Raw genomic sequence first — 12,118 nt, 5'->3', positions numbered from 1 at the left:
CCCATCCCATGTGTTCCCTATTAAGGGTTAATAATGTATATGGGGTGTATATGTATATAAAAAATACCCCTTTCTGTCTCATTAGAGATTTTTGCCAGAGGCTCAAGGAAGCAAGGTGAATGGTTAGAGTTAGGACCCACCTAGGGGGGTCTGCCTTGATGTGGCAGGTGGGCTCAATCCTCTCATGGCCATTGGAGGTAACTAAAAGACCTCCATTTGTTTTAAAAATACATAGGGATAAAGGAGAGAGCGCAAGTAACATGTTTTTCTTTGGTTTTTACTATGTATTGGGGCTGATGTGTACTGTAGTCATTGCAGCCGCCCAGTAGTGATGGGAGTTGAGCGCAGGACTTTTCTTTCTGCATTTGTATCCAATTTTTGTATTACTCAGCCGTGTTACAATGCAGCTGCCCATCCCATGTGTTCCCTATTAAGGGTTAATAATGTATATGGGGTGTATATGTATATAAAAAATACCCCTTTCTGTCTCATTAGAGATTTTTGCCAGAGGCTCAAGGAAGCAAGGTGAATGGTTAGAGTTAGGACCCACCTAGGGGGGGTCTGCCTTGATGTGGCAGGTGGGCTCAATCCTCTCATGGCCATTGGAGGTAACTAAAAGACCTCCATTTGTTTTAAAAATACATAGGGATAAAGGATAGAGCGCAAGTAACATGTTTTTCTTTGGTTTTTACTATGTATTGGGGCTGATGTGTACTGTAGTCATTGCAGCCGCCCAGTAGTGATGGGAGTTGAGCGCAGGACTTTTATTTCTGCATTTGTATCCAATTTTTGTATTACTCAGCCGTGTTACAATGCAGCTGCCCATCCCATGTGTTCCCTATTAAGGGTTAATAATGTATATGGGGTGTATATGTATATAAAAAATACCCCTTTCTGTCTCATTAGAGATTTTTGCCAGAGGCTCAAGGAAGCAAGGTGAATGGTTAGAGTTAGGACCCACCTAGGGGGGTCTGCCTTGATGTGGCAGGTGGGCTCAATCCTCTCATGGCCATTGGAGGTAACTAAAAGACCTCCATTTGTTTTAAAAAATACATAGGGATAAAGGAGAGAGCGCAAGTAACATGTTTTTCTTTGGTTTTTACTATGTATTGGGGCTGATGTTTACTGTAGTCATTGCAGCCGCCCAGTAGTGATGGGAGTTGAGCGCAGGACTTTTCTTTCTGCATTTGTATCCAATTTTTTTATTACTCAGCCTTGTTACAATGCAGCCGCCCATCCCATGTGTTCCCTATTAAGGGTTAATAATGTATATGGGGTGTATATGTATATAAAAAATACCCCTTTCTGTCCCATTAGAGATTTTTGCCAGAGGCTCAAGGAAGCAAGGTGAATGGTTAGAGTTAGGACCCACCTAGGGGGGTCTGCCTTGATGTGGCAGGTGGGCTCAATCCTCTCATGGCCATTGGAGGTAACTAAAAGACCTCCATTTGTTTTAAAAATACATAGGGATAAAGGAGAGAGCGCAAGTAACATGTTTTTCTTTGGTTTTTACTATGTATTGGGGCTGATGTGTACTGTAGTCATTGCAGCCGCCCAGTAGTAATGGGAGTTGAGCGCAGGACTTTTCTTTCTGCATTTGTATCCAATTTTTGTATTACTCAGCCGTGTTACAATGCAGCTGCCCATCCCATGTGTTCCCTATTAAGGGTTGATAATGTATATGGGGTGTATATGTATATAAAAAATACCCCTTTCTGTCTCATTAGAGATTTTTGCCAGAGGCTCAAGGAAGCAAGGTGAATGGTTAGAGTTAGGACCCACCTAGGGGGGTCTGCCTTGATGTGGCAGGTGGGCTCAATCCTCTCATGGCCATTGGAGGTAACTAAAAGACCTCCATTTGTTTTAAAAATACATAGGGATAAAGGAGAGAGCGCAAGTAACATGTTTTTCTTTGGTTTTTACTATGTATTGGGGCTGATGTGTACTGTAGTCATTGCAGCCGCCCAGTAGTGATGGGAGTTGAGCGCAGGACTTTTCTTTCTGCATTTGTATCCAATTTTTGTATTACTCAGCCGTGTTACAATGCAGCTGCCCATCCCATGTGTTCCCTATTAAGGGTTAATAATGTATATGGGGTGTATATGTATATAAAAAATACCCCTTTCTGTCTCATTAGAGATTTTTGCCAGAGGCTCAAGGAAGCAAGGTGAATGGTTAGAGTTAGGACCCACCTAGGGGGGGTCTGCCTTGATGTGGCAGGTGGGCTCAATCCTCTCATGGCCATTGGAGGTAACTAAAAGACCTCCATTTGTTTTAAAAATACATAGGGATAAAGGATAGAGCGCAAGTAACATGTTTTTCTTTGGTTTTTACTATGTATTGGGGCTGATGTGTACTGTAGTCATTGCAGCCGCCCAGTAGTGATGGGAGTTGAGCGCAGGACTTTTATTTCTGCATTTGTATCCAATTTTTGTATTACTCAGCCGTGTTACAATGCAGCTGCCCATCCCATGTGTTCCCTATTAAGGGTTAATAATGTATATGGGGTGTATATGTATATAAAAAATACCCCTTTCTGTCTCATTAGAGATTTTTGCCAGAGGCTCAAGGAAGCAAGGTGAATGGTTAGAGTTAGGACCCACCTAGGGGGGTCTGCCTTGATGTGGCAGGTGGGCTCAATCCTCTCATGGCCATTGGAGGTAACTAAAAGACCTCCATTTGTTTTAAAAAATACATAGGGATAAAGGAGAGAGCGCAAGTAACATGTTTTTCTTTGGTTTTTACTATGTATTGGGGCTGATGTTTACTGTAGTCATTGCAGCCGCCCAGTAGTGATGGGAGTTGAGCGCAGGACTTTTCTTTCTGCATTTGTATCCAATTTTTTTATTACTCAGCCTTGTTACAATGCAGCCGCCCATCCCATGTGTTCCCTATTAAGGGTTAATAATGTATATGGGGTGTATATGTATATAAAAAATACCCCTTTCTGTCTCATTAGAGATTTTTGCCAGAGGCTCAAGGAAGCAAGGTGAATGGTTAGAGTTAGGACCCACCTAGGGGGGTCTGCCTTGATGTGGCAGGTGGGCTCAATCCTCTCATGGCCATTGGAGGTAACTAAAAGACCTCCATTTGTTTTAAAAATACATAGGGATAAAGGAGAGAGCGCAAGTAACATGTTTTTCTTTGGTTTTTACTATGTATTGGGGCTGATGTGTACTGTAGTCATTGCAGCCGCCCAGTAGTAATGGGAGTTGAGCGCAGGACTTTTCTTTCTGCATTTGTATCCAATTTTTGTATTACTCAGCCGTGTTACAATGCAGCTGCCCATCCCATGTGTTCCCTATTAAGGGTTGATAATGTATATGGGGTGTATATGTATATAAAAAATACCCCTTTCTGTCTCATTAGAGATTTTTGCCAGAGGCTCAAGGAAGCAAGGTGAATGGTTAGAGTTAGGACCCACCTAGGGGGGTCTGCCTTGATGTGGCAGGTGGGCTCAATCCTCTCATGGCCATTGGAGGTAACTAAAAGACCTCCATTTGTTTTAAAAATACATAGGGATAAAGGATAGAGCGCAAGTAACATGTTTTTCTTTGGTTTTTACTATGTATTGGGGCTGATGTGTACTGTAGTCATTGCAGCCGCCCAGTAGTGATGGGAGTTGAGCGCAGGACTTTTCTTTCTGCATTTGTATCCAATTTTTGTATTACTCAGCCTTGTTACAATGCAGCCGCCCATCCCATGTGTTCCCTATTAAGGTTTAATAATGTATAGGGGTGTATATAAAAAATACCCCTTTCTGTCTCATTAGAGATTTTTGCCAGAGGCTCAAGGAAGCAAGGTGAATGGTTAGAGTTAGGACCCACCTAGGGGGGTCTGCCTTGATGTGGCAGGTGGGCTCAATCCTCTCATGGCCATTGGAGGTAACTAAAAGACCTCCATTTGTTTTAAAAATACATAGGGATAAAGGAGAGAGCGCAAGTAACATGTTTTTCTTTGGTTTTTACTATGTATTGGGGCTGATGTGTACTGTAGTCATTGCAGCCGCCCAGTAGTGATGGGAGTTGAGCGCAGGACTTTTCTTTCTGCATTTGTATCCAATTTTTGTATTACTCAGCCGTGTTACAATGCAGCTGCCCATCCCATGTGTTCCCTATTAAGGGTTAATAATGTATAGGGGTGTATATAAAAAATACCCCTTTCTGTCTCATTAGAGATTTTTGCCAGAGGCTCAAGGAAGCAAGGTGAATGGTTAGAGTTAGGACCCACCTAGGGGGGTCTGCCTTGATGTGGCAGGTGGGCTCAATCCTCTCATGGCCATTGGAGGTAACTAAAAGACCTCCATTTGTTTTAAAAATACATAGGGATAAAGGAGAGAGCGCAAGTAACATGTTTTTCTTTGGTTTTTACTATGTATTGGGGCTGATGTGTACTGTAGTCATTGCAGCCGCCCAGTAGTGATGGGAGTTGAGCGCAGGACTTTTCTTTCTGCATTTGTATCCAATTTTTGTATTACTCAGCCGTGTTACAATGCAGCTGCCCATCCCATGTGTTCCCTATTAAGGGTTAATAATGTATATGGGGTGTATATGTATATAAAAAATACCCCTTTCTGTCTCATTAGAGATTTTTGCCAGAGGCTCAAGGAAGCAAGGTGAATGGTTAGAGTTAGGACCCACCTAGGGGGGTCTGCCTTGATGTGGCAGGTGGGCTCAATCCTCTCATGGCCATTGGAGGTAACTAAAAGACCTCCATTTGTTTTAAAAAATACATAGGGATAAAGGATAGAGCGCAAGTAACATGTTTTTCTTTGGTTTTTACTATGTATTGGGGCTGATGTGTACTGTAGTCATTGCAGCCGCCCAGTAGTGATGGGAGTTGAGCGCAGGACTTTTCTTTCTGCATTTGTATCCAATTTTTTTATTACTCAGCCTTGTTACAATGCAGCCGCCCATCCCATGTGTTCCCTATTAAGGGTTAATAATGTATATGGGGTGTATATGTATATAAAAAATACCCCTTTCTGTCTCATTAGAGATTTTTGCCAGAGGCTCAAGGAAGCAAGGTGAATGGTTAGAGTTAGGACCCACCTAGGGGGGTCTGCCTTGATGTGGCAGGTGGGCTCAATCCTCTCATGGCCATTGGAGGTAACTAAAAGACCTCCATTTGTTTTAAAAATACATAGGGATAAAGGAGAGAGCGCAAGTAACATGTTTTTCTTTGGTTTTTACTATGTATTGGGGCTGATGTGTACTGTAGTCATTGCAGCCGCCCAGTAGTAATGGGAGTTGAGCGCAGGACTTTTCTTTCTGCATTTGTATCCAATTTTTGTATTACTCAGCCGTGTTACAATGCAGCTGCCCATCCCATGTGTTCCCTATTAAGGGTTAATAATGTATATGGGGTGTATATGTATATAAAAAATACCCCTTTCTGTCTCATTAGAGATTTTTGCCAGAGGCTCAAGGAAGCAAGGTGAATGGTTAGAGTTAGGACCCACCTAGGGGGGTCTGCCTTGATGTGGCAGGTGGGCTCAATCCTCTCATGGCCATTGGAGGTAACTAAAAGACCTCCATTTGTTTTAAAAATACATAGGGATAAAGGATAGAGCGCAAGTAACATGTTTTTCTTTGGTTTTTACTATGTATTGGGGCTGATGTGTACTGTAGTCATTGCAGCCGCCCAGTAGTGATGGGAGTTGAGCGCAGGACTTTTCTTTCTGCATTTGTATCCAATTTTTGTATTACTCAGCCTTGTTACAATGCAGCCGCCCATCCCATGTGTTCCCTATTAAGGTTTAATAATGTATAGGGGTGTATATAAAAAATACCCCTTTCTGTCTCATTAGAGATTTTTGCCAGAGGCTCAAGGAAGCAAGGTGAATGGTTAGAGTTAGGACCCACCTAGGGGGGTCTGCCTTGATGTGGCAGGTGGGCTCAATCCTCTCATGGCCATTGGAGGTAACTAAAAGACCTCCATTTGTTTTAAAAATACATAGGGATAAAGGAGAGAGCGCAAGTAACATGTTTTTCTTTGGTTTTTACTATGTATTGGGGCTGATGTGTACTGTAGTCATTGCAGCCGCCCAGTAGTGATGGGAGTTGAGCGCAGGACTTTTCTTTCTGCATTTGTATCCAATTTTTGTATTACTCAGCCGTGTTACAATGCAGCTGCCCATCCCATGTGTTCCCTATTAAGGGTTAATAATGTATATGGGGTGTATATGTATATAAAAAATACCCCTTTCTGTCTCATTAGAGATTTTTGCCAGAGGCTCAAGGAAGCAAGGTGAATGGTTAGAGTTAGGACCCACCTAGGGGGGTCTGCCTTGATGTGGCAGGTGGGCTCAATCCTCTCATGGCCATTGGAGGTAACTAAAAGACCTCCATTTGTTTTAACAATACATAGGGATAAAGGAGAGAGCGCAAGTAACATGTTTTTCTTTGTTTTTTACTATGTATTGGGGCTGATGTGTACTGTAGTCATTGCAGCCGCCCAGTAGTGATGGGAGTTGAGCGCAGGACTTTTCTTTCTGCATTTGTATCCAATTTTTGTATTACTCAGCCTTGTTACAATGCAGCCGCCCATCCCATGTGTTCCCTATTAAGGTTTAATAATGTATAGGGGTGTATATAAAAAATACCCCTTTCTGTCTCATTAGAGATTTTTGCCAGAGGCTCAAGGAAGCAAGGTGAATGGTTAGAGTTAGGACCCACCTAGGGGGGTCTGCCTTGATGTGGCAGGTGGGCTCAATCCTCTCATGGCCATTGGAGGTAACTAAAAGACCTCCATTTGTTTTAAAAATACATAGGGATAAAGGAGAGAGCGCAAGTAACATGTTTTTCTTTGGTTTTTACTATGTATTGGGGCTGATGTGTACTGTAGTCATTGCAGCCGCCCAGTAGTGATGGGAGTTGAGCGCAGGACTTTTCTTTCTGCATTTGTATCCAATTTTTGTATTACTCAGCCGTGTTACAATGCAGCTGCCCATCCCATGTGTTCCCTATTAAGGGTTAATAATGTATATGGGGTGTATATGTATATAAAAAATACCCCTTTCTGTCTCATTAGAGATTTTTGCCAGAGGCTCAAGGAAGCAAGGTGAATGGTTAGAGTTAGGACCCACCTAGGGGGGGTCTGCCTTGATGTGGCAGGTGGGCTCAATCCTCTCATGGCCATTGGAGGTAACTAAAAGACCTCCATTTGTTTTAACAATACATAGGGATAAAGGAGAGAGCGCAAGTAACATGTTTTTCTTTGGTTTTTACTATGTATTGGGGCTGATGTGTACTGTAGTCATTGCAGCCGCCCAGTAGTGATGGGAGTTGAGCGCAGGACTTTTCTTTCTGCATTTGTATCCAATTTTTGTATTACTCAGCCGTGTTACAATGCAGCTGCCCATCCCATGTGTTCCCTATTAAGGGTTAATAATGTATATGGGGTGTATATGTATATAAAAAATACCCCTTTCTGTCTCATTAGAGATTTTTGCCAGAGGCTCAAGGAAGCAAGGTGAATGGTTAGAGTTAGGACCCACCTAGGGGGGTCTGCCTTGATGTGGCAGGTGGGCTCAATCCTCTCATGGCCATTGGAGGTAACTAAAAGACCTCCATTTGTTTTAAAAATACATAGGGATAAAGGATAGAGCGCAAGTAACATGTTTTTCTTTGGTTTTTACTATGTATTGGGGCTGATGTGTACTGTAGTCATTGCAGCCGCCCAGTAGTGATGGGAGTTGAGCGCAGGACTTTTCTTTCTGCATTTGTATCCAATTTTTGTATTACTCAGCCGTGTTACAATGCAGCTGCCCATCCCATGTGTTCCCTATTAAGGGTTAATAATGTATATGGGGTGTATATGTATATAAAAAATACCCCTTTCTGTCTCATTAGAGATTTTTGCCAGAGGCTCAAGGAAGCAAGGTGAATGGTTAGAGTTAGGACCCACCTAGGGGGGTCTGCCTTGATGTGGCAGGTGGGCTCAATCCTCTCATGGCCATTGGAGGTAACTAAAAGACCTCCATTTGTTTTAAAAATACATAGGGATAAAGGAGAGAGCGCAAGTAACATGTTTTTCTTTGGTTTTTACTATGTATTGGGGCTGATTTGTACTGTAGTCATTGCAGCCGCCCAGTAGTGATGGGAGTTGAGCGCAGGACTTTTCTTTCTGCATTTGTATCCAATTTTTTTATTACTCAGCCTTGTTACAATGCAGCCGCCCATCCCATGTGTTCCCTATTAAGGGTTAATAATGTATAGGGGTGTATATAAAAAATACCCCTTTCTGTCTCATTAGAGATTTTTGCCAGAGGCTCAAGGAAGCAAGGTGAATGGTTAGAGTTAGGACCCACCTAGGGGGGTCTGCCTTGATGTGGCAGGTGGGCTCAATCCTCTCATGGCCATTGGAGGTAACTAAAAGACCTCCATTTGTTTTAAAAATACATAGGGATAAAGGAGAGAGCGCAAGTAACATGTTTTTCTTTGTTTTTTACTATGTATTGGGGCTGATGTGTACTGTAGTCATTGCAGCCGCCCAGTAGTGATGGGAGTTGAGCACAGGACTTTTCTTTCTGCATTTGTATCCAATTTTTGTATTACTCAGCCTTGTTACAATGCAGCCGCCCATCCCATGTGTTCCCTATTAAGGGTTAATAATGTATAGGGGTGTATATAAAAAATACCCCATTCTGTCTCATTAGAGATTTTTGCCAGAGGCTCAAGGAAGCAAGGTGAATGGTTAGAGTTAGGACCCACCTAGGGGGGTCTGCCTTGATGTGGCAGGTGGGCTCAATCCTCTCATGGCCATTGGAGGTAACTAAAAGACCTCCATTTGTTTTAAAAATACATAGGGATAAAGGAGAGAGCGCAAGTAACATGTTTTTCTTTGGTTTTTACTACATATAGTATCTTTGTCTCCTCATGCACCACTGTACTGTAGACTATTACTGCAATCCTGCACAATATCAAGTTCAAGAGACATGTACAAGACACGGTACGTAAATAACAACTTTAACTATTACTAACACAATGTGTGTGAGACCAGTAGACACTAATCCTGTATTTGCTAGGACCAAGCGGGCGGCCAATGCGATTCTCAATTGTAACTGACTTTGATGACAATGCGATTTAATGTGGTATAACCCTGATCTTTTGGTTAAGAGCCTTGGTTCTTATGGAATCCAATCCAGCTTTGCCACTCCTTTTTAAATTGTAAGTCTTTACCCTTCAATCTATATGCCATTTCTTCATATTGGCTAGTCTTGTCTTTTCTGTCTAGAACCTCCTGCATGGACCTCCTGCATGGTGGGGGCAGTTGTGGATTTCCATCTCGCTGCGATAGCAGTTTTGGCAGCTAGTAGAACATTAAGGCAACCACTTTGTGTTTCATATTTTTATTGTTGGGGATTATGTGCAATAAAAAGCATTTAGAACGAGAGGGTATCTTAATCTGTAGTGTAGAGGAGAGAACCTCCGCACTTAACCTCCAAAATGGTTGCACATCAGGTTTTTATGGTGAGGTTTTGATTGGGGTTGTTCAAATAAATATTTTCAAGAGTAGACATTGACAATGTATATGTAACATATTCCTCCTCACCTTGTGGTATTTGCACTCAGCAGGCATTGTGTCTGTATAACTGACTCTTGCAACATGTTAATGGACGCTGGTCACTACTGATCCACGCCAAATTATAGCCCCACGTCCGCCCACGTTAATGATGACGTCGGCGTCCGCGTGACGTCACGCGGGAGAGGCGCTCGCACATTTTGGGGTCAAAGACCGTTTTTGGCCAATCAGAAATGTAAAGCACTTTAAGCTCAAAATTACCAATCCTCATTGCCCTGTCGTGGTTTCCCTAGTGGTTGTCCGAGAGTGTGTTCCTGAGCGTTTATTTCTGGTATTTGACTTTGGCTTTGTTTGACTTCCCTGTATTCTGGTATCCCTGACTTCTGGCTTTCCCTTATCATTGTGTCTCATTCTGTATCCCCGGACCTCGGCAAGTATCCTCACTATTCTTTGGGGCGTTAAGTCTGGCCATTCTAAGGCCCGGTAATACGTCACCTTTTATTCCTAGGTGTGACACAATTCTACATGCTGGATCAATTAGTAATCCTGACATTACGACAGGGCCATAGATCCTGTAAAATTGTGTCAGCACGTAGCTGCTTGCGAGAGAAAGCTAGAGGAGAATGATCACCGTATGGATCAATTTGCCCAGGCCTTCAGTACGCTTCTTACTCGAACAGCGCATTTGCAGCCTGCGACTTCTCAGACTGTGTCACCTCAGCCTAGTGTACCTCCACCTATAGTACATAAGGCACCTACTATCTCCCTATCTCCTCCCCCGCATTTTGGTGGTAATATTCAAGAATGCCGGTGATTCCTTAACCAAATAGAGTATCATTTTGAGGCCTCACCGGGATCTTTTCCCACAGACAGAGCTAAAATTGGTTACCTGATGAATCGACTAAAGGGAAAAAGCTTTAGCTTGGGCCAGTCCTTTATAGGAGAGTAATAGGAGTGTGGCACACAATTACCAGGAATTCCTTATGGAATTTAAACTAACTTTTGAACCATTAGGCAGGGAGGATGATGCTTCCACTACCCTGATGCACATCAGACAAGGGAACCGGTCTATCTCGGAGTATGCCATAGAATTTCGTACCTTAGCCTCCGAGGTAGACTGGACTAACTGTGGGTTAATCTCTGCATTTAAAAAAAAGGATTATCCGATGCAATTCTAGATGAGATTGCTGCCAAAGAACGGCCTAAAAATTTAATTTAATGAGTTTATTACATTTGTTATGCTAATTGATAATCGACTCAGAACCAGAAATAAAACCAGACGTATAGCTATGCCATTAGCACCTAATTTCTCTAGACCTATTGTTCCTGACCTCTCTGTACAGTCTGAACCCGAACCTTTGCAGTTGGGGGTCACTAGACTGACCAAGGAAGAAAGACAATAGAGGAGAAGAGTGGGTCTATGCCTATACTGTGGTAAAAAAGGACATATGAGGAGTACTTGTCCCATACGTCCGGAAAACGTCCGTACCTAAGAACTTTATGAGGACAGGTCTTAGGTGTAATGTATATGTCCTCTGGAAATAACCAAGGCAGGTTTCTCCTTGATGTTATAGTCTTGTGTAACACTAACAACTTTTCATGCAGAGCCCTGATGGATTCAGGGGCGGGTGGGAATTTCATTGACATCCATTTTGTTCGAAAAAAAACACTTGATACCTAGCAAAAAGGTCAAGGTACAGGTAAGGACGCAAGCAGGAGAATCGTCAAGGTTAAGCCAAAGTCCGAGGATGCACGGTAAGAAAGTCAAGGTCAGGAGCCAACTGGAGAATACTGGAATCACGAATACTAACACAGGAACCAGAGTCAATGAACTGACACTGCCCTCAGAGAGAGGCAGTGTCTTATACCTGTCTAATTAGGCATCTGCTTCAGGTGGGCAGAGATTGATAGAAGCAGCCACAGGTAACGTCCAGCCCCCAGTGCTGGAGATAAGGCAGGAATAAGCATCAGGCTGTAGCAAGATCTGGAGAGTGACTCTGAGGCAAAACTGCAGAACTACAGCACAGAAGAACCACAGTTCAAATCCCTGTTGGGCACTTCTGGGGTGACCACGTCTGGCTGTCTGGATGTCACGGGAACTGTGACAACTTGATATCAGGAGTGCATACAATTTGGTAAGGATCAAGGAGAATCATGAGTGGAAAATGGCATTCAATACTAGATGCAGGCACTATGAGTACTTTGTTATGCCTTTTGGACTATGCACCGGCAGTATTCCAGGATTTTATTAATGATGGATTATATCTATTCGTTTGTCCTGGTTTACCTGGATGATATCCTTATTTATTCCCCTGACCTTCAAACACACCACAAACAGGTCAAACAAGTCTTGCAGACTTTACTTGAAAATAAACTTTATTGTAAATTTGAAAAATGCTTGTTTGATCAGACTGAAGTACAGTTTTTGGGGTATAACATTTCTGCCTCTGGTTTTCAGATGGACCCTAGGAAACAAGAGGCTGTTACACATTGGCCAGTACCTAGCAGACTAAAGGCCATCCAAAGGTTTATTGGGTTTGCAAACTATTACAGGAGATTTATCAAGGGGTTCTTGATAAACCCCATCACCAAT

Source organism: Pelobates fuscus, chromosome 3 (assembly GCF_036172605.1).
Source record: "Pelobates fuscus isolate aPelFus1 chromosome 3, aPelFus1.pri, whole genome shotgun sequence".
Lineage (NCBI taxonomy): Eukaryota > Metazoa > Chordata > Amphibia > Anura > Pelobatidae > Pelobates > Pelobates fuscus.
This window is presented reverse-complemented; position numbering follows the sequence as displayed.